Source organism: Hyla sarda, chromosome 5, assembly GCF_029499605.1.
Source record: "Hyla sarda isolate aHylSar1 chromosome 5, aHylSar1.hap1, whole genome shotgun sequence".
In the NCBI taxonomy this organism is placed as follows: Eukaryota; Metazoa; Chordata; class Amphibia; order Anura; family Hylidae; genus Hyla; species Hyla sarda.
The window spans coordinates 156343518-156368990 of record NC_079193.1 but is presented as its reverse complement, the minus strand read 5'-3'; positions in this window follow the sequence as shown (position 1 = coordinate 156368990).

Sequence of the window (25473 nt, the reverse complement as noted above, 5' to 3'; positions counted from 1 at the left end):
GAGAAGCCCCTGGCACAAGTGGGACCCAGCAATCAGACATCTTATCTCATAAGATGTCTAAGGGGTGAATACCCCTTTAAGATCCTAATTAATTAATGAATATTAAAGAGGTACACCAGTAAAAAACACATTTATTTCAAGTCAACTGGTGCCAGAAAGTTAAATAGTAATTTGTAAAATACTTGTATTAAAAACATTTTAAGCCTTTCCAGTACTTAACAGCTGCTGTATACTACACAGGAAGTTGTGTAGTTTTTTCCAGTCTGACTATAGTGCTCTCTGTCCAAGTCAGGAACTGCCCAGAGCATGAGCAAATCACCATAGCAAATCACCATAGCAAACCTCTCCTGCTCAGGACAGTTCCTGACAAGGACAAAGGTGTCAGAAGAGAGCACTATGATCAAACTGGAAAGAACTACACAACTGTCTCTGTAGTATACAGCAGCTGAAATGTACTGGAAGGCTTAAGATTTTTATATAGACGTAAGTTACACATCTGTACAATTTTCTGGCTCCAGTTGATTTGAAAACGTTTGTTTTTACTTGTTTTCCACCGGAGTACCCCTTTAAACAATAATGATTCCAGCATCAAAGAGAGCAGCGAACTGTTTACCAGACTGAAGTGTGATGTTTGCATTACAAACACCTTAGAGACAGCCTGAAAATCTAAATTATTGCATATAATATTCTGCTTTCATCTAAACATCAGCTAGAACTTGGAAAGTACCATGAATTTTAAACATTGGTGACTCCAGTAGGTATACAGTAAGTCTTGATCTACTGGCCTGTAGATGGTAATTAAAGAGTGCTGGATGTTGTATTACTATATTTACAAGAAAGATATTTGCCTACATATTACATGTCAAGAAAGACCAGAGTACATTTTGCCATAAATACTTTCTGTATATACCCACTTAAAAGGTTTTTTCAGTACATGACTCCCATTATGCAACACACATATTTGTCAAACAAGTTCAAAAACTGACCTCCTCAATTTACCAAACATATGATAGCTCACAGTTGGACTCTTCATCTTTCACATAAGATATTGCACGTTGCTTGGCAAGTAGTGTCTATTGGGGTTCCTGGACAGGTTCCAGAATTAGTGTAACCACTTCATCTGTATTTGCAGGCCGTTCTGCCTTTCTTAGCTGATGCTGAAGTACTGGTTTGTCAGAGGCTCTAATTTCCTCGGAGAATGCAGGAGCAGCTGGTAGTGGATTTGACTACTGAAACAGATGGTACATTGGACCTGTTATAAGAAAGGTAAGCACTGGTAAGTATCTTAAAAGGGTTTTTGATGATATCTCAAAAATTCTGTGAAACTAGGCGACAAAAATAAGTTATTTATACTTTTTAATGAGAGGTAACATTCTATATATTGTTACCTGAAATGCCATTAAATTGGGTGTGTATGTTATTCTGCAGCTATACTAAAATTTATTATAATGGTCTATTAAACTGCTACATTTAAAACATACTAAACTGTAAATTCAATATATATTCTGAGTATTTGTACCCTACCCAACTTACTAACAATACTATATATTTCAGTTTGACATATATTGTATTTATCTCATATTTAATTCAACATACTGCTGGTAGTGAAGGGACATTGTTGTTTCAACTTGAAATAAGCTGGCAACACGCCATCCGGGTCGGACATGTAGTAAATTTGCCTTTTCCTTAGTCAATGTTCCAAATTTCCACAAAAAAAACATGATCCAAAAGAAAAACATATTAGATGTTTGCATTTTAGCTCTGTTCAACTTCCACATTGTATGGAGCCATGATATGGCACAGGTGGAATTCTAAGGGCCCATATATTTTTTATGTATGCCTCTAATTTTATAAAGAGGCATACTGAGTTTATTTTATTTAAAAAAAAATGGCATATTAAATTAAATGCCATATGACAGAGAAAATCACTCCTCAAACCACCATTACATGATAGGGTAGGAAGGCATATGGCAGTGCAGAGAGTGCTGTCAGCTCTATAGTATTTACTGTAACTTCATGTGCTGCTATATACAGTTCAACCACTCTGTTCTGCCATACAAATGTTGATTAACATAGAAACAAATGTGTATTTAATATATACACTAGAAAAGCTCCTGGTATATACATAAAATGTATCCACCCAACAAGTACATAGCTATTCACCCAACAAGGGCAAAAAATTGTCCTTTTAGTCTCATTTAGACTGGTTTCATAACTAGTATTTAGCTCAGTATTTTCCATCAGTGTTTGTAAGATAAAATAAGAAGTGGAACCTACAGGAAACATTTTTTTGTCCCTTTTCTCGGTTTGTACCCACTTCTGGTTTTGGCTTATAAATACTAATTCAAAGTAGCCAAATACTGCATTGTGAAATTAGCCTAAGGCCATGTTCACACAATGTAAAATGAATAGCAATATGTATCTGTAAAACAGAAATAAAATGTGTTGGTATTTTTAATAATTTCTAATAAAGCATTTCTAATAATGTGTACAATGAATGTCTATAGAAAAGTTGCTGTCAGTCCACACAGTAAGTAAAAATATGGGTGTAATACCCATTACCGGGGTTTGAAGTAAGCTCATGAGCTGAACGTGCTTCAAACCAGGTGGGTCCTGACTGCTATCAGCAGGTAGGACCCGGGGTTAACGCTGGGCACTGCCGATCGGGCTGATGCCCGAGATTAACTCTTTAGACATCACATTCAAAAGTTGATTGCAGCCTCTAAACCGAAAGTGGAAGTATCCCGAAAGGATCAGCGGAGCTGATCGGGAGCATCGCAGTGAAACCACGATGTCATGATCAGCTGAGAGGGCGGTGGGAGGGCCCTTACCTGCCTGATTGCCTTCCGATCGGTCTTCTACGGCTCCCAGCCTGCATAGCAGGCTGGATCAGCAGAGCACCGATAACATTGATCAATGCTACGCTATGACATAGCATTGATCAGTATATGCAATAAAGTATTAAAAACATACTATGCAGCACCATGAATATCAGTAGGCTTTTTTGTTTAATTTTGAGGCCGCATTTTGTGATGTGAGATGGAGTTTACTTCAGGAAGGAAGACAGGAAGACAGCGCAGCTCCAGCAGACACATGAACAATAGTGAATCCCTCCCAAAAGTACGTTACCCACCCGAGATGTTGCGGGGGGGAGGGTCTTATCAGCGTGTAGGGGGGTGTGTGACTTGTGTTAGCCGACTGTTTTGCGCTTTCATGAGGAATAGTAATATAGAGGGGAGGGTGGGATGCCAGCATAATGCACAGTAATGGAGGGGACAGTGGCGGATCAAGGGGGGGGGAGGGGCAATCCCCCCACTCAAGATTGCTGCCCCCACTCCCGTACTCTAGCATGGTGGAACGGGAGCTGTCAGCTTCTGCTCTAACATTATGGGCACCTTTCTCATGCTGCTTGCTCTTTTTTCGCAGAATTTGAGCTGCAGGGATGCGATCCACAGCAGAGAAGCGCAATGACGTCACATCATCGCGCCAGCACAGGGAGATCACATCAGTGACAGTGCCCGAACAGTAAGCTGTTTGCTGGGCTAGCAATTTTTCGTTTTTGTAAGATCCTGCAGTAGAGTGTGAGTGTGTGTGTGAGTGAGTAAGTGCTTGTGTGAATGTGTGTGTGTCTGTGAGTGTGTGTGTGTGTCAATATAATGCCCCATGTACGCCAGCATGTACGTGTCCTAAAATTAACAAGGTGTGCAATGTGTATTTTCAACCTTAAAATTAATAGTCATATAATTAATTTTTTTCCATAATTAACATTAATGTAGTAGCGTTGTTTCATGATGCAGAACAAGAACAGTTGTTAAAGTGGGTGTTAATGTCTTTACTGCAGACGTATGCACTTTCTGTAAGCCAGTTTAGACCTGGAATACATATGCGACTTTTAAACGGAGTTGTAACTTTTTTTTATCGCATTTGATAAATACATGACCACTGCAAAGTTAAAAAAAAATTACTATGTGAGCAGATTTCAGAAATGTGCGTTGCAATAAGCAAAAATCTATCAAAACCTATGGCCAACCCCAAAAAATTAGATCTAATGGTCAATAAATATCTTAGGGTACCCTGATGACACACCTTTATGCACTCTCTGATAAACCCTCCCATTCTCGGGATATGTGGGTTTCAAGTTTGTCTAATAATTATAATAATTAGTTTGTACTAATGGGTTTGAATACGAGGTGATAGACAGGTTAGGGAACATGAATGTTTTATATTAAAGGGTGTGTCTGACTAAAACACACCCTCTGACTGTATAATCCCAAATATCACCTGATTATTCAAGTAAGTTCACGCTTTTCTGACTGATTCCCCGAAATTGTCAGGCAAACTATAAATCAATGTATCTCAGGAACAGGATGGAGTATCAAAAACTGTAAGAAAAAAACTGTGATCATGGCACCCTTAGCTATTTACTTATAACACAATGTTTAAAGGGGTACTCTGCTCAGCGTTTGGAACAAACTGTTCCCAATGCTGGAGTCGGCGCCGGCAGCTCGTGACGTCATCGCCCTGCCCCCTCATCATGTCACGCCCCACCCCCTCAATGCAAGTCTATCAGAGGGGTGTTACGGATGTCATGAGGGGGCAGGTTTATGATGTCTTGAGCTGCCGGCTCCAGCATTTGGAACAGTTTGCACCCCTTTAATATAACATTATTTTTTAAAGAACACTATTTTTTGGAGTTGGCCACAGGTCCTCTTTTTTTAAGTGTCAGATTTTACCTGATAAATAAGGAAGAAAAATAGGGAAAAAGCAGATTTGAATATTTCTCTCAATACTTATCTACAGTGCTTATTTACAACTAGTTGAGTACTCTGCATTTCAGATGTAAATTCCATTGAACACCTGTGGAGAGATCTTAAAATTCCTGTTGGGAAAAGGCGTCCTTCCAATAAGAGAGACCTGGAGCAGTTTGCAAAGGAAGAGTGGTCCAACATTCCGGCTAAGAGGTGTAAGAAGCTTATTGATGGTTATAGGAAGCAACTGATTTCAGTTATTTTTTCCAAAGGTTGTGCAACCAAATATTAAGTTAAGGGTGCCAATTATTTTGTCCAGCCCATTTTTGGAGTTTGGTGTGACATTATGTTCAATTAGCTTTTTCCCCTCCCTTTTTTGGTTTAGTTCCAATACACACAAAGGGAATAAACATATGTATAGCAAAACATGTGTTACTGCAATTCTTTCCTGTGAGAAATACTTAATTTTCTTAAAAAATGTCATGGATGACAACATTTAAGGCCATGACCTTATATATAAATATTGTGATGATCCGTCTTGGGGATTAGCTCTGGGATCGTCCTTGACCACGCCACAGGATGCGTTTCTTCTCAATAAACAAGCAAACAAACGCTTATAATGCAAATCTGGCACCTTGACAGTTTTATTAGACAGGTTGCAGGGTAAGAAATAAACAAAAAGCAGGAACAAAACAAAATCCTAGACCATCTGGTCACTGACTAAACAGATCAGCTTGTCCTGACTAACAACCGCTGAGCTTCCCTCAGCCGGTTACACATATGTCCCCTGCAACCTTCTACTCACAATGTCACTCTCTTTGAGCCCCTCATAGCTCGGGCTGTGTACTCCTCAGCAGGCTCTGTCTCTTCCCTACAGCCCACATGCTGTCTCCTAGGAAGAGCCCCAACTATTCTGTCTCTTTTCCTTTTAAAACACACACACTTTCCCTTCCTGATACCTCATTAATCAGGCCACAGGTGGAGCATTCTGCAGAGATAGCAAGGGAAATACACCCTTTCCTTGCCACACTGCCACATATCCCCCCCCCCCCCCTCTGCTCAGACCACCGGGAAGGAGCACTTGTATTCAAAAGGCAGAGTCCAACTGCCTTTCCTTTTCCTTGAACATCTACGTCCAACAGGTTTTGAGGCACTTGGCTTCCTTCATCAGTAGATTTTATCTGCACCACTTCAATGGTGCACCCTTCTTTCATTCGCACTTTCATCAGCCACCGAGCACAAGACTTTTGGTCACCTTTGACAAATTCCTTGTAAAAAGCTCCATTCATGTCACACCTTTCCAACACCAGGTTCTTCATCTTGGTCTGTGCAGTGCTCTGGACACTAGGTGCGGACAAGGCAGATGCTCTAAGCCATTGTCTTCTTCTGTCGCTGGTATGACCATTGCACGAACTTTGCTGGTGGCCAACCGAGCCTGTATCACCCATTTGCAGGTCTTCTAAGTCATCCTCCACAATTTCAGGAGGCTTCCCTTTAATGCACCTGTCCATCTTCTCCTTGAGACGGACTCTTCTCCAAATTCTACTTCTGCGGACTTTCTTCCAGTGTTTTCTAATCCAGTGCCTCTCAGGGTTTCCACCACGACCCAGTCTTCTATCACAGTGACCTCTTTTTAAGGACTCTGCTTTCTTATTAGCCCTTTCTTTAGGGACACCGACTTTCACAGGCTCATTTTTAGGCTGAGAACTCTTGGCTCCTTTAGCCAGTTTTTCACCTGCACCTTCAGATGTGTCACTGACTTTACTTGCAGCTTCTGCAGTTATCTCTGGTTTAACTTCTACCTCAGAGAACTTCTCTGCCTCAGAATTTTCACCATGCAATGTCAATAGCTCTGCAGCTTCAGAGGACTTCCCATATGGTTTCACCTCAGTCTCAGCTTCAGAGGAACTTTCATATGGCTTCTTCTCATGGTCTTCAGACTCTACTGTTTCTTGCGTCCATTGTTCAGACTCCGCCTTTTTTAGAGAAAGCATCCCTGTCTCCAGTAGCTTTTGCCCCACAAGCAGTTTTTCTTCTTTTACACGGACGGCTGTGGCTTTGGCCTCAGTTTCCATCTGAGACACTTTTAACCTCTCGTTAGCCAGTTCTACTATAGCTTGGTCACGACTTTCTTTTAGGACCTTCATGTCCCCTTCCAGCTTTAAACATTTCTGCTGCTCACTCTTGAGCTTAGCAGAGTTCTTCTTCTCACTTTCCAGCAATTCTGTCAAGTTTTTGACAGTATCCTCCAGGGACAGCAGTTGTTCTCTCATCTGCTCATTGTCTTTATTCAGTTGCGCCATCTTGGACACTTTCTGCTCATAGACTTTTAGCTGAGCCTCTTGTTCAGAGAGCTGAGTACCCAGTGAATCCAAGGCAGCTGCGCGAGACTTAATATGCGTTTCGTTCTGCGCCTCCAGGCTCTGCACCTTATGAGCCATTACCACTTTCTCCTTCTCCAACTCTTCCATGGCTACCAACCTAGCCTTGTGATCACTTTGTAGAGCCAGATACGCCCCACACAGGACATTCACTTCTTCATCCTTGAATGAGATCTGCTTGGCCAGAATCTCCAATTCTCTCTCCTTGCTGGTCATAAGACCCTGGGAGCGGGACAGTTCATCCTGCAGAGCCGCCAACTCACTTTTGTGGCACTCCATATCTTTCTGCAGCTGAAGCGTCACTTCCTGTTCTTTATTCAAGTCTGCAAGCATTTTTTCTTTCTCCTCTGTCAGGTGATGGACTACTTCTTCCTTTTGAGACAATTTAGCAGAAACCATCTGTAAAGTTTCTTCAAGGTTCTGGATCTGCTCCCTTTTTTTACCAAGACCAGCGCGTTTTTTCCGAGATCTCTTACTTACAGCGGTCTCCTTACTCTCACTGCTGGACCATGTGACATTCTCTTGTCCTCTGACAGTCACCTGTGCTTGGCCTGTCTCTTCCTTCAAGCCAACTCATTCAGACTCTTTTCCACCTTTAGGAGTAGTCTCCCCCTTTTCAAGGGTCTTGGCCACTTGGGCTTCAGGGTAGTTCCTGGACAGTCTCTCTGGACTGTCTCTCTGCTCACTGGCAGACTTCTCTTTCACTTCAACACTGTCTCTCTGCTGCCCAGCAGAAAGGTCTAGCGCTCCTGGGTCTGCAACAACATCTGGTCCAGTGGTTCGACCTTCCTGGTCACGATCCATCTCTGGTCCAGACATCACATCTCCTTCACTCAGGACTCTGTCTGTGACAGTAAGCGCAGCACCCAGCTCCACATGTACTCTTTTCAGTACTTCTGCATTATCCACAGACATCTCTGTAGCTTCTTTTCCAGTCACCTCTTCCAGATGACCGCGCAACTCTAGCCCCACCTTGGGCTCATCTTCAGATGGCGGATGGAACCCATGTTCTTGTACCTGATCCGTTTCTGGTTTCACTGAAGATTCTGTTTCAGTCAGAGGCACACTTGTCACTTGAGTCGCTGGATCCTCTTGGACTTGACTCAGGGTCTGGTCTTCAGCTCCCCCAGCAGTCTGGCAGACCCCTATCTGACCTACATCTAGTGACTGCTGACACTCCCCGTCCTCAGCCTCTGCTGAGTAACTCTCCACTAGTGTGTGATGCAAGTCAAGTGTTGTGAGCCTATCAGATGTACCTGCTCTAGTTACCCGACAGTCTTCCCATAATTGCTGAAAAAATGGAAAATCCGTCCCCAGTACTACATCATACTCCAAGGAGGGCTCTATTGCAACCTTGTGATCTATAGTACCATAGGGAGTAGAAATACAGACATTAACCGTTTTATAACCCCAAATACCAGCCTGCATAGACACTATAGCGGGGTCTGGCTTTCTCCTGCTGGACTTTACCAGACTTATTACACATCTAGGGTCTAACAAAACCGTCATCTTTTTACCTTCTATTTCCAGCTCACACAGGTTTTCTTTTGTCCCATCAGAGGTGGCAGCAGTACTCTTTACATCTGAACACATCAACATAAGTTTTTCAACAAAAACATTATCAGATTGCACATGTTCAAAATTTACAAGACAGTTCATAGCACTAGGACCTAACTCAGGCAAAGTGTGTTTTGTTACATTTTCTCCCAGTCCTGCATTTAACATTTTCTGTTCACCAGATTTTTTCAATACGATCTGCACAGTGTGAACAGTCCCATCAGTCTTCATGAGGGGTTCTCCACCCTCACATGATTTTGCAACTAGACATAGGTTGGTACCACCTTGAACACTGTTCACACAGTCAACTAGGGAAACACCACCCTCCGACTCAGCCTTTATATGCACAGTCCCATCATTTTTATGCACAGTCTCATAGTCACTAAACATGGCCCCATAACCCCTGGAACAGTCTTACCAGAATCTCTTGCCATCCAGTCAGTTAAGGGCTGGTGCTGGACACCTCTCACCAGCTTCTCTGCTGCAGAACATCGCTCCACTTGCTCTTTAAGTAGCTCTGCAACCTTAAACCCAGCATCACTGTTAAGCTGCAGTGCACACTGTAGTCTTGCAGCTTGGCTTACTCCCACTTGAGTCAGGATCTCTGTCTTGACTTTCTCATAGTCCCGTAATATCTTTGGATCCAGTTCACAATGAACTTTTTGGGCATCTCCTCCAATGAATCCAAACACCAAGTTTCCCCAGTGTGTCTTGGGCCATGCCTCATGTGTAGCAATCCTTTCAAACTCTGCAAAGCTTGCTTCCTCTTGCGCTGCAGCAGTCTGCAACAAAGCACTTATCAGGACATCCATCTTGCAACACTTCAAACCTTGCAAACACAGCACAGTCCTCTGCCGAAATGTCAACCGCTTGCCAACAAAATTTTTCCGTCGCCCCTAGCAACGCCTTTATACACAGTCTCAAAACGTAATCTGCACTCTGCAGGTGGCCCGTCCACCTGTCTCCTTACTTGAGAAAGAGTGCCCACTCGCTTGATGCGATCTGTTGCCCCTAGCAACAACTTCACCACAGGCGCAGTCCTGCTCTTGTACTCCACACTGGGCTCGTCCCACTGTCTCCTCTCTGAGAAAGAGTACACCCTTGCACCATGCACGGTAGTTTTCTCTTGGCAACAACTTCACTGCAACTCGACCACTGGTTGCTCCTAGCAACGTGTATGCCCGCATCCTCCACCAAAATGTGATGATCCGTCTTGGGGATTAGCTCTGGGATCGTCCTTGACCACGCCACAGGATGCGTTTCTTCTCAATAAACAAGCAAACAAACGCTTATAATGCAAATCTGGCACCTTGCCAGTTTTATTAGACAGGTTGCAGGGTAAGAAATAAACAAAAAGCAGGAACAAAACTAAATCCTAGACTGTCTGGTCACTGACTAAACAGATCAGCTTGTCCTGACTAACAACCGCTGAGCTTCCCTCAGCCGGTTAAACATATGTCCCCTGCAACCTTCTACTCACAATGTCACTCTCTTTGAGCCCCTCATAGCTCGGGCTGTGTACTCCTCAGCAGCCTCTGTCTCTTCCCTACAGCCCACATGCTGTCTCCTAGGAAGAGCCCCAACTATTCTGTCTCTTTTCCTTTTAAAACACACACTTTCCCTTCCTGATACCTCATTAATCAGGCCACAGGTGGAGCATTCTGCAGAGATAGCAAGGGAAATACACCCTTTCCTTGCCACACTGCCACAATATATATAGTAATCCAAGGGAAGCAGCACCCAAAAAAAAAAGGAGTAGCGGTGCACGCAGAGCCGGACCCTGGTCAATGGTCCATCTGTGATATAAATTAGTAGAAGTCCGCAGCACACAATCCGAATGAGTGAAAAAAAGTGAAGTTTACTCCATAAACAGGTGAAAGTTACAGCGACGTTTCAACCAGCTCTCCTGGTCTCATGCTTGAGAAAGACCAGGAGAGCTGGTTGAAACGTTGCTGTAACTTTCACCTGTTTATGGAATAAACTTCACTTTTTTTCACTCATTCGGATTGTGTGCTGCGGACTTCTACTAATTTATAAATAAATATATATATATATATATATATATGTATATATATATATATATATATATATATATATATATATATATATAGACAAGCAAATACGAAGCAGCACTCCACAGGTTGCTAATAAGTGGTGTTTATTCCATCATGTGCATTAACACCTTTGTCACTACCATTTAATTGAAAAAGCCAGTGTGAGACTGGTGAAACATTGTCAATGCACATGATGGAATAAACACCACTTATTTGCAACCTGTGGAGTGCTGCTTCGTATTTGCTTGTCTGGATTGAGGAACTGGTGGACCCAGGTTCCAGGAATGCGGGCACCCCATTTTCTTTCAACCACTTGGACTTTGGTTGTGCTGTTCATATTTGTATATATATATATATATATATTTTTTTTTTATTTATTTTTTTTTTTTTTATAGGACTAGTAGCTGGCAATAATCTATAGAAAATAAACAAGAGCTATTCAGCAAATGCCTTTAAACCCTCTAGGAGTAAGAGTGTATGGATATGCCCTTGATCACTGGTGCTTAAGGACCAAGGGCATACCTGTATGCCCTGGTCCCATTACCGGGGTTTGAAGTGTACTGACAAGCTGAGCGCGCTTCATACCCGGTGGGTCCCGGTTGCTATTAGCAGCAATGACCCACGGTTAATGTCAGACATTGCTGATCGGGCCGGTGCCCAGCATTAACCCTTTAGATGCCGCAATAAAAGATGATTGCAGCATCTAAATGGGGGCTTATTGGTGCCGTTTGGCTCAGCAGAGCTGATCGGGACATCTGTGGCGCAATCGTGGGTCCTGATCAGCTGAGTGGACGGCGGGAGGGCCCTTATCTGCCTCCTGGTCTGATCAGCGCTCTGAAGCTCTGGCCAGGCTCCGCAGGCTAGAGCAGCAGAGCACCAATAACACTGATCAATGCTGAGCCAAAGCTCAGCATTGAACACTGTATGCAATCGCTATGGGGACTAAAAAAAAAAAAAAAAAGTGTAAACAAAAAAAGAGTTAATGAAAGTAAATTAAATAAAATAATGTAACCAAAAATAAAAATAATCATATGTGATTCCACCATGTGCGCAAATGTCAGAACTATTAAAATATAAGGTTAGCTAAACTGCAAGGTCGATGCCATACACGTAAAAAAAACACCAAAGTCCAAAACTGCATTTTTGGTCACTTCATATACCATATAAAAAGTGATCAAAAAGTCCTATGAAAACATAAATGGTACCGATAAAAACAACAGATCATGACTCAAAAAATTAGCCCTATATAACCCTGTATGTGAAAAAATAAAAAAGTTATAGGGGTCAGAATAGGGCAATTTTAAACATACAAAGTTTACATAGTAAAATAAAATAAAACCTACTTAAATTGGGTATCCTTGCAACCGTATGGACCTACAGAATAAAGTGCACTTCATAGAAACGGAAGCCCCCCAAATTTCAAAAAAGCGATTTTTAATTTCAACACACAAATAACTTCTTTTGTTTCACTGTAGATTTTGTAAGTAAATTATTGCTGTCATTACAAACTACAATTGGTGACGCAAAAAAATAGCCCTTATATGCGTCTGTAGTGTGGCTAAGTTGAAAGCGGTATGATTTTTAGAAGGGAAGCAGGATAAAAGGTTAAGTTGGCTTGGTCCTTAAGGGGTAAACTCCACTTCAATGTGTCACTGTAAAGAAAACCTATAACATACAAATTCAAGAAAACAAATTCATGATTTCCCTGAATTCTTAGTCCACATGCACATGTCTGAGGCTATGTTGACACTTTTTGAGGGTTTTTTTTAGCTTCATTTTGGACACAATGGGGGAGATTTATCAAAAACTGTGTAGAGAAACTGTGGTGCAGTTGCCCAAGGTAACCAATCAGATTGCTTCTTTCATTTTTAACCCCTTAAGGACGCAGCTCATTTTTACCTTAACCCCTTAACGACGCAAGATGTGTATTAACGTCCTGCGCCGGCTCCCGCGATATGAAGCGGGATCGCGCCGCGATCCCGCATCATATCGCATCGGTCCCGGCGCTCATCAACGGCCGGGACCCGCGGCTAATACCACACATCGCCGATCGTGGCGATGTGCGGTATTAACCCTTTAGAAGCGGCGGTCAAAGCTGACTGCCGCTTCTAAAGTGAAAGTGACCCGGCTGCTCAGTCGGGCTGTTCGGGACCGCCGCGGTGAAATCGCGGCGTCCCGAACAGCTGACCGAACACCGGGAGGGCCCTTACCTGCCTCCTCGGTGTCCGATCGGCGAATGTCTGCTCCGTGCCTGAGATCCAGGCAGGAGCAGTCAAGCGCCGATAACACTGATCACAGGCATGTTAATACACGCCTGTGATCTGTGTAAAAGATCAGTGTGTGCAGTGTTATAGGTCCCTATGGGACCTATAACACTGCAAAAAAATTTAAAAAAAAAAGTGTTAATAAAGGTCATTTAACCCCTTCCCTAATAAAAGTTTGAATCCCTAATAAAAGTTTTCCCATAAAAAAAATAAAACAGTGTAAAAAAAAAAGAAAACATATGTGGTATCGCAGCGTGCATAAATGTCCGAACTATAAAAATATATCATTAATTAAACCGCACGGTCAATGGCGTACGCGCAAAAAAATTCCAAAGTCCAAAAAAGCGTATTTTGGTCACTTTTTATACCATTAAAAAATGAATAAAAAGTGATCAAAAAGTCAGATCAAAACAAAAATCATACCAAGAAAAATTTCAGATCACGGCGCAAAAAATGTGTCCTCATACCGCCCTGTATGTGGAAAACTAAAAAAGTTATAGGGGTCAGAAGATGACATTTTTAAACGTATACATTTTCCTGCCTGTAGTTATGATTTTTTCTAGAAGTGCGACAAAATCAAAGCTATATAAGTAGGGTATCATTTTAACCGTATGGACCTACAGAATAATGATAAGGTGTAATTTTTACCGAAATATGCACTGCGTAGAAACGGAAGCCCCCAAAAGTTACAAAATGGCGTTTTTTCTTCGATTTTGTCCCACAGTGATTTTTTTTTCCGTTTTTCCGTGCATTTTTGGGTAAAATGACTAATGTGACTGCAAAGTAGAATTGGCAACGCAAAAAATAAGCCATAATATGGATTTTTAGGTGGGAAATTGAAAGGGTTATGATTTTTAAAAGGTAAGGAGGAAAAAACGAAAGTGCAAAAACGGAAAAACCCTGAGTCCTTAAAGGGTTAAGGACGCAGCCCTTTTTTGCAAATCTGACCACTTTCACTTTAAGGATTAATAACTCTGGAAAGCTTTTACTTTTCATTCTGATTCAGAGATTGTTTTTTCGTGACATATTATACTTTATGTTAGTGGTAAATTCTCGTCGATACTTGCATCAATTCTTGGTGAAAAATTCTTAAACATTTTTTTTTAACTTTGAAACTCTCTGCTTATAAGGAAAATGGACATCCCAAATAAATTATATATTGATTCACATATACAATATGTCTACTTTATGTTGGCATCATAAAGTTGACATGTTTTTACTTTTGGAAGACATCAGAGGGCTTCAAAGTTCAGCAGCAATTTTAAATTTTTTCTCAAAATTTTAAAAATCGGAATTTTTCAGGGACCAGTTTAGATTTGAAGTGGATTTGAGGGGTCCGCATATTAGAAATACCCCATAAATGACCAAATTATAAAAACTTCACCCCTCAAAGTATTCAAAATGACATTCAGTAAGTGTGTTAACCCTTTAGGTGTTTCACATGAATAGCAGCAAAGTGAAGGAAAAAATTCAAAATCTTCATTTTTTTACACTCAAATGTTCTTCTAGGGGTAAAAGGAGAGAAATCACCCAAAAATTTGTAACCCAATTTCTCTCGAGTAAGGAAATATCTCATATGTATATATCAAGTGCTCTGTGGGTACACTAGAGGGCTCAGAATGGAAGAAACAACAATGGGATTTTGGAGAGTGAGTTTTTCTGAAATGGTTTTTGGGGGGCATGTCACATTTAGGAAGCCCCTAATGTGCCAGAACAGCAAACAAAAAAAAAACACTGGCAAACTATTTTGGAAACTACAACCCTCAAGGAACATATCAAGGGGTCCAGTGAGCCTTAGCAAGCCCCAGGTGTTTAACAACTTTTCGTTAAAGTTGGATGTGTTAATGAATAATTTTTTTTCTCTAAAATGCTTTATTTTTATTTTTTTCATGAAATTTAAATTTTTACAAGGGGTAATAGAAGAAAATGTCCCCCAAAATTTGTAACCCCATCTCTTCTGAGTATGGAAATTCCCTATGTGTGGACATCAAGTGCACTGCTGACGAACTACAATGCTCAGAAGAAAAGGAGTCACATTTGGCTTTTGGAAAGCAAATTCTGCTGAATGGTTTTTGGGGTGCATGTCACATTTAGGAAGCCCCTATGGTGCCAGAACAGAAAAAAAATAAAATAAAAAAAAAAACACATAGCATACTATTTCTGAAACCACACCCCTCAATGAATGTAAAAAGGGGTACGGTGAGCCGTATCACCCCACAGGTGTTTGACAACTTTTTGTTAAATTCGGATGTGTAAAGGAAAAAAAAATTCACAAAAATGCTGTTTTTCCCCCAAATTTTACATTTTTACAAAGGATAATATGAGAAAATAGCCCCCAAAATTTGTAACAATGCTCAGAAGAGAAGGAGTCACATTGAGCTTTTAGAGAAAGAATTTGGTTGGAGTAGAAGTCGAGGTCCTTGTGTATTTACAAAGCCCCCGTGGTGCCAGAACAGTGGACCCACCCCCTTTTGGAAACTACACCCCTCCCAGAATTTAATAAGGGGTGCAGTGAGCATTTACACTCCATTGGAACAGTGGGCTGTGCAAATGAAAAATTACATTTTACATTTTCACGGACCACTGTCCCAAAAACACCTGTAGGGCGTAAATGCTCACTGTACACCTTAATACATTACGTAAGGGGTTTAGTTTCCAATATGGAGTCACATGTGGGGGGGGGGTCCATTGTTCTGGCACTATGGGGGCTTTGTAAACACACATGTCCTTCAATTCCAGACAGATTTTCTCTCCAAAAGTCCAATGGCGCTCCTTCACTTCTGAGCATTGTAGTGCGCCAGGAGAGAACTTTACATCCACATATGGGGTATGTTCTTACTCCGAAGAAATGGGGTTACAAATTTTGGGGGGCTTTTTCCTATTTTGCCTTGTGAAAATGAAAAATTTTGGGTAACACCAGCATTTTAGTTACAATTTTTTTTTTTATCATTTTCCCATCCAACTTTAATGAAAAGTTGTCAAACACCTGTGGGGTATTAAGGCTCACTATACCCCTAGTTACGTTCCGTGAGGCGTGTTGTTTCCAAAATGGGGTCACATGTGGATATGTATTTTTTTGCGTTTATGTCAGAACCGCTGTAAAATCAGCCGCCCCTGTGGCCTCAAATGTACATAGTGCACTCTCACTTCTGAGCCATGTTGTAGGCCCGCAGAGTATTTTACACCCACATATGGGGTATTTCCGAACTCAGGAGAAATTGCGACACAAATTTTATGGGTCTTTTCCTCTTCCTCTCTTCCTTTTACCTCTTGTGAAAATAAAAAGTATGGGCAACACCAGCATCTTAGTGTAAATTTTAGACTGGTGTAGACCCCCAACTTTCCTTGTTTATAAGGGGGTAAAAGGAGAAAAAGCCCCCCAAAATTCATAATGCAATTGCTCCCGAGTACGGAAATATCCCATATGTGGCCCTAAACTGTTTCCTTGAAATATGACAGGGCTTTGAAGTGAGAGAGCGCCATGCGCATTTGAGGACTAAATTAGGGATTGCATAAGGATAGTCTACACCAGTGATTACCAAATAGGGCGCCTCCAGCTGTTGCTAAACTCCCAGCATGCCTGGAAAGTCAGTGGCCATCCGGAAATGCTCGGAGTTGTTGTTTTGCAACAGCTGGAGGCTCCGTTTCGGAAACACTGCCGTGTGATGCGTTTTTCCTTTATATTGGGGGGGGGGACAGTATAAGGGGGTGTATATGTAGTGTTTTACCCTTTATTATGTGTTAGTGTAGTGTAGTGTAGTGTTTTTAGGGTACATTTGCACTGGTGGGGGTTTACAGTGAGTTTCCCGCTAGGAGTTTGCGGCGCAGCAGAAAACTTGCCATAGCTCAAACTTGCCACAGCTCAAACTTGAAGCAAGAAAATCATTGTAAATTCCCCATGTGAATGTACCCTGTACATTCACATGGAAGGCAAACCTCCAGCTGTTACAAAACTACAACTCCCAGCATGCACTGACAGACCGTGCATGCTGGGAGTTGTAGTTTTGCAACAGCTGGAGGCACACTGGTTGGAAAACCTTCAGTTAGGTTCTGTTATGTTATGTTACAACCAGTGTGCCTCCAGCTGTTTCAAAACTACAACTCCCAGCATGTGCTGATCGCCGAAGGGCATGCTGGGAGATGTATTTATACAACAGCTGGAGGTACGCAACTACAACTCCCAGCATGGTGAGACAGCCTTTTGCTGTTTGTGCATGCTGGGAGTTGTAGTTTTGCAAGATTTAGAGGGCCACAGTTTAGAAACCACCTCACAGTGATCTCCAAACTGTGGCCCTCCAGATGTTGCAAAACTACAAATCCCAGCATGCCCAAACGGCTGTCTGGGCATGCTAGAAGTTGTAGTTTTGCAACATCTGGAGGGATACAGTTTAGAGACCACTGTATAGTGGTCTCCTATTTGTAGCCCTCCAGACATTGCTAGGCAACTACTTATTGGCTTCCGTAGTCTGTACCAGGTAACCTCACGTCATCGCCGCCACCACTGCCACCGGTCACGCTAGTTTCCCCGTTCTGCCCAGATTACCGTGGGCAGAACGGGGGAAACGAACTTTAACCCCTCCAGCCCGATCTGCTATTTGTCAGTCTGACCGACCCATAGCAGGGATTGGAGGGGTGGCACTCCTACCACCTCACTCCTACTTATTCAGGGGACCGGGGTTGTCTTGGTCACCCCCGATCCCCCTTATTTTCCGGGTCACCCAAGACCCGTATTACCCAGGATATATATATCCAGCGATCATCCGACATGGGGGGGTCTCAGGACCCCCCTTGGCGAAGTGCCGGGATACCTGATGAATGATTTCAGCAGGCTTCCAAGTCCAGTCCCCGACCGGCTAGTGTCAGGGACCGGAATTCCCACAGACGTACCCATACGCCCTACGTCCTTAAGGACTCAGGATGCTGGGTGTTTGCATACACCCTGCGTCCTGAAGAGGTTAAAGAGACATGTGAAAAATGAAAGAAGCAATCTGATTGGCTGTCATGGGTAACTGCACCACTCTTCCTCTACACAGGTTTTGATAAAACTCCCCCAATTTTTTTTACCAAAACCAGGAATGGGTACGAAACACAGACGTGTAATTTCTCTTCTTATTTTGGTAAAAATATATACCATATGAGGCTAAAAAAAAAACGTATAAAACTGGTTGTAAACACCCTCACATGCAGATTTAGATTTTGGTATAGAACTGTCCACACTTGCAATTTTCTTCCTTCATATTTAAAGGGGTACTACAGTGGAACTTTTTTTTTTAAATCAACTGGTGCCAGAAAGTTAAACAGATTTGTAAATTACTTTCAGTAAAAAATCTTAATCCTTTTCTGTCTTACCACAGTGCTCTCTGCTGATATCTCTGTACATTTTAAGAACTGTCCAGATTAGGATAAAATCCCCATAGCAAACATATGCTGCTCTGTCAGCAGAGATGTCAGCAGAGAGCACTGTGCTCGTGATGTCAGCAGAGGGCACTGTGTTCCAAAATGAAAAGAATTCCAGCAGCTAATAAGTACTGGAAGGATTAAAATTTTTTAATAGAAGTAATTTACATATCTGTTTAACTTTCTGGCACCAGCTGATTTAAAAAAAAAGTTCTCCACCGGAGTACCCCTTTAACTCCTTAAGGACCCCGCATCACACCGGGTCGGTCCCGGCTGCTAATCATAGCCGGGACCCTGGGCTAACAGCGCACGGCATTGATCGTTGCACCGCGCGCTGTTAACCCTTCAGACGCGGCGATCAAAGTTGACCGCCGCATCTGAAAACGAAAGTAAACGCTTCCCGGCAGCTCAGTCGGGCTGATCGGGACATCGCGATAAAATCGCAATGTTACGATCAGCTGGGATTACCTGACTCCGCGGCGTCCGATCGTCGATTCATTGCTCCAAGCCTGAGCTACAGGCTTGAGCAATCAAGCCCATATCTGACTGATCCATGCAAAGCTATGGCTTTGCAGGGATCAGCATAGGAGATCAGTGTATGCAGTGCTATAGCTCCCTATGGGAGCTATAGCACTGCAAAAAAAAAGTGGAAAAAAAATTAACCCCTTCCCTAATAAAAGTTTGAATCACCCCCCTTTTCCCATAAAAAAAAACCAGTGTAAATAAAAATAAAAATAAACATGTGGTATCGCCGCGTGTGAAAATGTCCGAACTATAAAAATATATCGTTATTTAAATCGCACGGTCAATGGCATGCGTGCAAAAAATTCCAAAGTCCAAAATAGTGTATCTTTGGTCACTTTTTATATCATGAAAAAATGAATAACAAGCGATCAAAAAGTCCGATCAATACAAATACGGTACCGATAAAAACTTCAGAACATGGTGCAAAAAATGAGCCCTCATACCGGCCCGTATGCGGAAAAATAAAAAAGTTATAGGGGTTAGAAGATGATAATTTTTAACATATAAATTTTCCTGCATGTAGTTATGATTACGACAATATCCAACCTATATAAGTAGGGTATCATTTTAATCGTATGGACCTACAGAATAAATATAAGGTGTGTTATTTTTACAGAAAAATGCACTGCATAGAAACGGAAGCCCCAAAAAGTTACAAAATGAAATTTTTTCTTCACTTTTGTCGCACAATGAATTTTTTTTCCGTTTCGCCGTGGATTTTTGGGTAAAATGACTAATGTTACTGCAAAGTAGAATTGGTGACGCAAAAAATAAACCATCATATGGAATTTTATGTGCAAAATTGAAAGCATTATGAATTTTAGAAGGTGATGAGGAAAACGTGGAAATGCTAAAACGGGAAAAAAAACTGCGTTCTTAAGGGGTTAAAAAGATTGAATCCTCAATAATCCTCATGAAAAAATCCTCATCTAAATCAGCTTTAAAATGTAAACCATTTGCAGTAGATTTGCCATAGCACTAAATCCCTATATGTGTATTCACTGTGGACATGTGGCTGGCGAGGCACTGGATGGGGTGCACATGTCACACAGGCTGCTAGGTTAAAAACAGATGGTGAAATCGGAGAATATTAAACCCATAATGCAGCCACTAAATGGTGCCAAATCATAAACAAAAACCTACAAGGACACCTCTCATGTATCAAAAAAACTTTATTGTAATACCAAACAATAGAGAAAACAGCCTTCCCTTTAAAAAAAAATCCCCACCTTTAAAGTACACTAACCCTAAAAAGACAAAAAGTGAGGAACGCCAGAATACTATACAGCCCCTACATCACGTCATGCATAATAGCATTGTCTGATATCGAAAACAGCAGCAAGGCCTGTTAAAGTTATTAAGAAATCTCACCAGGCTGTGACATGATGGAGGTATCCCGTGCTACACATTGACACCTTCGACATGTGTTTCGTTCCTTTGTCATGAGGTCAGATGATGGGCAGTCGCGTTTCGGGGAAGTACGTTTTTTACAATGGCTTGATCAAGCCATTGAAAAAGGGGTACTTCCCCGAAACGCGTCTGGACATAATTTGCCCAGTACTGCCATCCTACTGCTGCCACAACTTCGCATACAGTTTGCCTTGTACACTATACTGTCTCTCAAGCGCTGCAGTCTCCATATCAGGAGACAACCGCAAAGTGTGATATCTGCACCTGATATCTGCACTGACTGAATCCCGCTGCCCGGAGCCTGCCAGCTTCTTTCCGCAGGACAAGCAGACACTCTGCACACAGCGACACCCTCACTATTGCATGCCGCTTCATCGGAAACCACAGGTAACATTTACCCAGAGGCCGGGAACAGCCCGTGCCAACCTGTGGAATCATTCATTCATGTATAAGGTACTTACCCTATTGAATCATCCTCTGAATTGGATTTAATGTATTTCTACATCTGTTAATCTTGGAGCCTTCCAGGGAAGGATTCAAGACTGTTGCTATTGGAGACATTTACAGCCGACCACATATATCTTTGGTCCACTGACTCCAATGTTATATTAACTATTTCAAGGCACTATTGGAACTTTACAGCTAAGGGGCATACTACATTTTATTACTATACCCAAACTCACACTGTATGGTCATTATCCCTTGTCATTATACCTGCTACATTTTATTATTTTTTACGTTAGATATATCTACCATCACCTAATTATCGTTTTGTTTATACCTTGAGGTCTTAACTGTTTATGTTTTTGTTTACCCATTGGCACTTTCGGTTTAGTGCAACTCAGTACCTCGGTCTAAAGAAGTTATATATTATTTGAGATAGTGTGTATAGACATCAGTTTGTGAATTCACCTGTCAATATACGTAAATTTAAATGAAGATTTTAGTATGCTCCAGAAATTTTTTTTACTATGTCTTTTATTTTGACTGCTGTTTAACAATATTTCAGCCTGAAAACCATTTATTTCTGCCCTCTCATATGATTTGTTTAAGGATTTAATTTCATTTCACAGTTCAGAGTTCAGTGAAGTTAAACCACATAAGATTAGACTTTGAATTGGATTGTGCCGATTGACAATATAGTATTGCAATATAAAATAAGTTATTGTTGACTTCTAGAAAGTGATATGAATAGAGGCACTTTTCAAAGGAATAAGAGAGTTGACAGATCTGTTTATGTGCTTAGACCTGGGGCATTGTTTGATGGCCTTCAAGTGACTATAAACTTCTTCTAAAGTCATTATTTTTGATTTAATTTATTATGCTTACTCATGCCTGTCACTTTTTCAAATTACCTGCAAAAGAACAGCTGGTCTGGAGATTTAAATAAACCTATTTATGTTCCTTTTGCTTCCAAACTGTATCTGTCATAACTTGACAAACCTTCTTACCATGTGAGTTTGTTTAAAATTTATATGTTGTAGATCGCTTTCCTGCTCCACTAAAACATTAGGGACCACATTGCTTGAATTTGTACTTGCAGAAATGCAGACTACTGCAAAATATATCAACATGTTAAAAATTTAATGAACTGCTGTAAAAAGCTTATATAATTTTTTGGTATGTCAGTGTGATTGACAGGGATTTTAATGAAATGTGTCTGAAACATTTATGTGCTAGCCTAGACAACATATCCACAGATAAATATTTTGTACTTACATAGAAAGTGTAGGCTACTAAAAATAAAGGACAGTGTCCCCAGTGTACTTTAACCCCTTAAGGAAGGAGCTTATTTTATTTATTGTTTATTTTCATTTTATTGTATTTGCTTTCCAAAAACCATCACCATTTCCTTTTATTCTTTTTCTGTTGAAGTATAACAACTTGTTTTTGCAAAGTTTTATTTTTTAAAACCTTAGATGATACAGAGTGGTGCATTATGCAGTAAGGCTATAAAGCAAGCGCAGGGGCTGCACTCGCATCATAGATGGTAAGAGAAACTCTGCTATCAGCAGCCAACTATCCGTCAAACCGACATTACCAATTACACTTATGCCGGTCATTACCCTCTTAAATGCTGCAATCGCGCAATAAAAGAAGTACTCCAGCGCAAAACGTAACCTATTCCCTATCCAGAGAATAGGGGATAAGTTTTAGATCGAGGGAGTTCCGAGCGTTGGGGCCCACTGGGATCTTCTGGACAGGGCCGCGGCACTATGCTGGAAAGGGGGCGTACCGTCCCCGCATGATGCATGTAGGGGGAGTGTCTGCAGAGGACAAAACTGCACTTCCTGCAGACTGCCGCGGCCCCATCCAGGAGATCCTGGGGGCCACAGCGCTCGGACCCCTCTCGATCTATAACTTATCCCCTATCCTTTGGATAGGGAATAAGTTATGCTGCACTGGAGTACTCCTTTAAGAGGTTTGGAACAGGAGAGACACCTGTCATCTGTCCGATCAGCACCCCTGTAATGTGACAGCGGGGGACCGTTTGGTTTCTAGGCATAGCAGCAGCCTGTCAGGTGAAAATCAGTTACGTAAGAGAAGTATATGGAGGCAATACCAGCCTTTTAAAAACTGCCTGGATGGAGAGTAGAGAGGCTGTGCTCAAGTGAAGACATTCATACTTGTCTTCTTAGATGTGAAGAACAGTTGGTTCTTCGCCTCAAAGCAACATGTCTACGTGCAGATGAATCGGGTTGAATGATTGGAGTTATCTGAATATATTCCTTTCTAGGTTGTGTCTAGTTCTAACCCTTTGTATATATGTTGTTATTGTAACTGCACATAATCACTTATTCATATGCACGTAGACGTGATGACATCGGAAAAAGTGCCATACATGAAACAGTCATTCTTTACTGCATCCCTCCACTGTCTGTCTGTATACCCAGATATGATTTAAAATAGAGAAGAAACAAGTCACCAAATAGTAAGAGGATGGGTGTTGGGAAAGAAGAGAGAAGAGGAAGGGAGATTACAGTCTCCAAGCTTTATTGAGGGATAAAATGCACAAGGGGAAAGGGGGAAGAAAAGGGGTGTTAATCCCCTTCTTCCTCCACATCTGGACTGTCCATGATGTAATAGTCTCTGAGCAGGCTGTGGACCAGCCTGCGGCAGTCCTGGACAGGCCTCCTCTCTGAATTTATGATCAGTTGTTTGCTGTCAAACCACAAAATGTCTTTATAATGGTTCCAACATTGACAAGCTTCCGGGATCCCCAGGAAATAGTCGTAAAGCAGTGATGCAATAGATTACTTCTGAGAACAGAGTTCAGATTTCAGGATATTCAATGAGCCTGGGTAAATGGGCACTGCCAAAATATGCTCAGAGTTATTTCCGCAGCAAATGGGCACCGTAGGCAATGCCTGGTGTTGCATGCAATTTCTTAGGGGCAGGGCCTCCAGAATGGCCACACATGTCAATGGTGCATTTGCCCATAGAAACCATTTTTTAAAGAGGCCTGTGAAAAGTGAAAGAAGCAATCTGATTGGTTGCTATGGGCAACTGTACAACTTTTCCCCTACACAATCTTCCCCTTTGTGTTTGTTGATAAGCCTGCTAGAAGCCATGTTTCTAGACTGTCTCAGCTGTGCCCAGAAAGCTCAGAAAATAGCCTCCAATAAAACCTTTGCTTGGAGGAGCTTGTGTATGTACACATATATATATATAGACATATATACATACATATATGTACACATTTTATTTCTTCAGATATTGTGTTATACCATGGCAGAAGAACCCTAAGCTGGTTTGAAAGCTCGCCACGTAACATCATTTGATTTACTTTTGTTAGCCATCAGATCTGCAAGACTGCTATATTTTCTTTCTCTGAGAAAAATAAAAAAAAACTTCAACTGGCTAACATGAAAGCAAACCCTTGTCTTTTCTTTATGCAATACATCCGCTACAAAATATCCAAACCCATAACATGCAAAAGCATGCAGAATGTATACGATCAAAAGCATGTTCATGTAAAACAGATCTGGTATGCATTTTAGAAACTATATAGTTAATATAACATATGGACAAAGAATAAGTCAGCCAGCACTTTAGTTGATACCAAACTATTATATGGACCTGGCCTACAGGTGCACGCTACTAGGCTAGATATACAGCAACAGAAGAATGCAGCAGCACACTGCCAGCACAAGGATATAGGTGCAACATGAATATGCAGTTAAAACATGGAGAGCTATACAGCTATGGTGTAATAGATGCAAATGTGAAACTATGAAATAGTGAGGCACTTAGCTCGCAAATTTGTCTCCGCCTGCGGTCAAATAGCTTGGACCGTCCCACCGCGATAAGGTAGCCTCCTGGGACGGACCCTACACTGTGAATATGCCTCTGTGTGAACAGTTCAGTAAGCATGGCAGGATCTGGAACATCCAAGCCACCTTATATACACACCTGATAGAGGTGGGTGGGGTGCAAGGCCAACATGGAGGTAGCCACTCCCCCGTATGTGCAATACAGACAAAGAATAAGTCAGCCAGCACTTTAGTTGATACCAAACTATTATATGGACCTGGCCTACAGGTGCACGCTACTAGGCTAGATATACAGCAACAGAAGAATGCAGCAGCACACTGCCAACACAAGGATATAGGTGCAACATGAATATGCAGTTAAAACATGGAGAGCTATACAGCTATGGTGTAATAGATGCAAATGTGAAACTATGAAATAGTGAGGCACTTAGCTCGCAAATTTGTCTCCGCCGGCGGTCAAATAGCTTGGACCGTCCCACCGCGATAAGGTAGCCTCCTGGGACGGACCCTACACTGTGAATATGCCTCTGTGTGAACAGTTCAGTAAGCATGGCAGGATCTGGAACATCCAAGCCACCTTATATACACACCTGATAGAGGTGGGTGGGGTGCAAGGCCAACATGGAGGTAGTCACTCCCCCGTATGTGCAATACAGACAAAGAATAAGTCAGCCAGCACTTTAGTTGATACCAAACTATTATATGGACCTGGCCTACAGGTGCACGCTACTAGGCTAGATATACAGCAACAGAAGAATGCAGCAGCACACTGCCAGCACAAGGATATAGGTGCAACATGAATATGCAGTTAAAACATGGAGAGCTATACAGCTATGGTGTAATAGATGCAAATGTGAAACTAT